We start from the raw sequence: 3,870 nt of genomic DNA, 5'->3' as shown, positions 1-3,870 counted from the left end.
AGAGGACTGAAAGCAGCAACATCAAACCCTTGTGTAGCTCGCAGGGATGGACATAAACACTCCCTGGTATCTGAAGAGATGTTCAGCTTTGCCCTTGGTCAACTACAAGGCTAAAGGGAAAGGAGGTGGCGCCAGATATAAAGAGTGAAACACAACACATCATAGTTACGCCCATGGTGGCTGCAAAATCTTTTTATAGACTTCTTCTTATCATCAGTGTATTGTTTTCTCTGGATTCTAGGCCTTGACAAGAAATTTGTACCTTGATAAAATAATCAACTGCTCTTGGTGAAGGCAATGGACTTAACACCCACTGGGGTGTCCCTACACAGGTACAAGTACTAACAACATGGCTGCATTTTAGCCATAGTTTTTAATCAGGGCAATAAATTGAAACAAACCCCTGTTAAATCATTTCCCAGCCTGAGTCCTTCACCCACATTCCTTAGGGCACTGGACCACCATGTGGACATTTCATTTCCCACCTCAATTTCACACAGAGACACAATTTCCTTTGCACAGATCCATGAACAGCAAAACCTCCCTATGTCTCTGGTCTGAGCCAGGGCACTCGATTCCAGTGAACCCTTCTCTCCTGCGATGGCGATGGGCAGACAGAGGGGACGTGGCACCTGCATCCCTGCCAGTGAGATATTGGCTCGGCTCTTTCTTTCTGCTGCTGTTGTTCGTCCATGAAACATCGAGGGTGAAATGCAAGGCTGAGTTCATGCACCAGCCCCGGAAATATTTCAGTGCCCCAGAGAAATCCTGCCCCCGGCTATTGGAACGATGTGCTGGAGATTTGACTAGGAAAGAGACTGTCTGAATTGTCAGAGTGGGGAATGAACAACAATCTACAGCAATGTCGTTCACACAAACACACTCTCATCCTGCTCCAGCCGGAAGGGAAATGGGCAGGAATTCTCGCTGTTCAGCCAAGGACACACTGACACTGATGCACAGCCATGAGTGTGCTGGGGAAGCTGGTCTGAGCAAACAATGGGAATGACAATTCAGTGAGAACAGAATCATCATGTAGTGAAACAAGTGTATGTTAAGTAGTTGTGGCCGAGTGGTTAAGGTGATAGATCACAAATCCATTGTGGTTTCCTGGCACAGGTTCAAATCCTGACAACTGTGTTGTTGTTATTATTGCACCCTTAGTGCCTGAGCATCCACAGTGTGAACTGGAGCCAGATCTAGTTTCACTCTATCTACACTTAAAACACTGCTGTGGCACTGCTATAGCTCTCTGGAGCAGACAGCCACTGGAGGGGTTTTCCCATCCCTGTAATAGCTACGTTGACAGAACAGTTCTTTCTTTTCTTTAGCACTATCTAACCAGGGCTTAGGTCACCTTAACTCTATGGGTTGCGGGGGAGATCACACCCTGAGAGACGTCGCTCTGCCAGTTAAGTGCCCAGTGTACACCAGCCCTTAGATTCCTCTTGGTATTTCAATGCAGGAACTGACCTGTGAGAGGAAAACATCAGATCACAAACACAGAGACTGAATTCCCCACATTTAATCTTGCTGCACTTTCCAGAAAGTCACAAAATTCAATTCATTCTTGCTAGGACAGAGAAAAAATAAGTGACACTAAGTTTTTGGCTTGGTTACATAAAATTAAGTGTTTAATTAATATAGTAAAACTCTGTACTGATTCCTCTAACACCACAGCGTGAAATAGGAACAGAGACAAATCTTGTCAGTGACGACTAATTTTGCAAATGATCTTCCCATTATTAATTTCCACGCTGCCCCCATTGGAGGTCTGGGCATCTCCAGTGTCATAGCTCTGCATTCACCTTCCCCTTAGAATTGTTCTCAGACATTCGCCTTCCTCTGCAGCATGGGGCACGGGGTCACTTGCTGCAGGATGAATCTATTAATCTATTCCAAATTTGGAAAATTGTGCAGTTCAGAATGTGAATAGTGACACCATCTCCTTCCTCCACCTGCTCTACATTGCTCCCCAGAAGCTTCTCCCCCTGCAGAGTAACCGCAGCACGGCAGTGCAGTCGCCCAGGGTTCAGCAAGGGCCCCTGGCAAGGACAGTGGGTGCAGCTAACAGCCCGGTGTGCCTGGCAGTGAGGCAGTTTAAAAAAGCAACACTCCCCCAGAAGTACAGAGACTGAATTCCCCAACTTTAACATCATGACCCCCTGTAGAAAGCCACAGGTGCCAGTTGTATTTTCACAGGGAGATGCAAAAATCAAGTGACACCCACAAAGTTGAAGAGATAGTTATTAACCTCACAAAAAAAAAAGGTTCATTTCCCAAACAATCCTCAAAATGTTACCAATTCCCACCCTTCCTCCATAGCAGTTCTGTGCAGTGTAACTGTTCTGCAGGCAGCTTCCCATTAAATGCTGTTGTGGGATATTCCCCGGCCTGGAAATGTATGAACGACGGAATTTGAAGCGCAAACCTGGCTCCCTGCACCAGGCGGGATTTGAGTGTTTTGTCCCTGTCACTTAGTGTTTGTCAATAGTACAGATGCCATGGGCAGGACTCCAGGCTCTGCTGGAGGGATCCTGGCACAGGGGCTGGTGGGGGAGAAAGGATTGTAGATTCTGACCTGCACTCTGGAGAGGAGCTAATAAGTGAAGGGGCATTTTTAACTTCTTCCCTGCCTCAGTGTCCCCTGGGCTGGAATTGTACATTCCACAGGGCCAAATGAGTGAGTGATGCCATTTGGTTAATGAAAACCAGTGCTCCAGGTGAGGTTTGAACTCACAACCTCAGCATAGCTCCTCTCAGCACTGCCCTATAAGTACTGCGCGCTAACCAATTGTGCCACTGGAGCACCTGTTAATTGTTATTCTCCCTAGGTTGATAAAGGCAAGGAGTGACCCCAAAACATTCTCACTGGAGTTGAGAGCAGGTAGCGACAAGCATTGTACTTGGTGAGGTGGATTCTTCTTAAGGCTTCCAGGCACCATTTGACCCTTTTGTTCGTCTCTGTGTAATAACAGAGCTGACTGAGACTCATTGTAGAGTCTTGCTGCAGACCAACAGATCTGAAATCACTGATCACCAGCTCTAAGCATTAGTCCTGCTTTGGGACAGTGTCTCTCATGCAAGAAACTGCCGAGTCTGCGCTAGCAGTGAGGCTCCCTCACTAACAGCTGAAATCAGGGAGACCTGTGTGAAGTGCAGGGACCCACGTGTGCTGGAACAGGGGGGAACAACACCCCAGGACTTTTCAAAATGGGAAGGCTCTGCCATGCCACTTTGTAATGACCGTAAGGGGGAGTGAGGCGGAAGGGGGCGGAGAGCAGTAAGCGGGAGGTAGGGTCTTGGGGGGAAGAGGCAGTATGGGAGCAGGGCCTTGGGGAGAAGGGCTCGGTGCAGGGGCATGGCCTCGAGTGGACGGGATGGGGCTATTGTTCAGGCTCTGGTGGTCACTACTTTTAGGGAGCCTGTTCCACTCCTGGTGGGACCACAATATGTCCCAGAGCAGAGAGGGGCCAGCAGAACGGTGACAGAGGGGAAGGGCAAGTGACCGACAATGTGGTCAGACAGCGGAGGGTGGAGGAAGAAAGGGGCTTTCCCCCCGGGACGTGAGAGGTGAACTGTGGGTTTTCACTGACCCAGGACAGCAGCTGTGGGTGAGGTGCAGTGAAGGGAGGGGCACATCCACAGAGCTTTTGGTGTCTGGATTTAAGAGCCCGAGGCAAAGGCCACTGCCCAGCGCACTGTGGGTGGGTGTTTTGCTCATAGTGTTGTGTTATGAATCCTGATTGTGGTGTTATTACAAGGTGAGTTTCCTCCTTTTTCTTAAAGTTTCTTTTCTACACTCAGTGGTTGTGAGTGGGGAAAATATCGTCTCTTAGAGGCACCCAGTGGCCAGGGCTACTTTAGCCA

The 3,870-nt window shown here is 48.6% G+C and overlaps 1 non-coding gene across 1 annotated transcript; it reads right to left on the bottom strand.

Moving 5' to 3' along the window:
- Positions 1-2,715: 2,715 nt before the first annotated feature.
- On the bottom strand, positions 2,716-2,809 carry TRNAI-UAU (transfer RNA isoleucine (anticodon UAU)). The gene is made up of 2 exons: positions 2,772-2,809; positions 2,716-2,751 (listed from the first exon to the last, which is right to left on the bottom strand). It is a non-coding gene; the product is annotated as a tRNA-Ile (tRNA).
- Between the last annotated feature and the right edge of the window lie 1,061 nt (positions 2,810-3,870).

Source organism: Gopherus flavomarginatus (assembly GCF_025201925.1).
Source record: "Gopherus flavomarginatus isolate rGopFla2 chromosome 13 unlocalized genomic scaffold, rGopFla2.mat.asm SUPER_13_unloc_3, whole genome shotgun sequence".
Classification (NCBI taxonomy): domain Eukaryota; kingdom Metazoa; phylum Chordata; order Testudines; family Testudinidae; genus Gopherus; species Gopherus flavomarginatus.
Note: the sequence above shows the minus strand (reverse complement) of the source record. Positions and strands in the feature narration are given on the sequence as shown.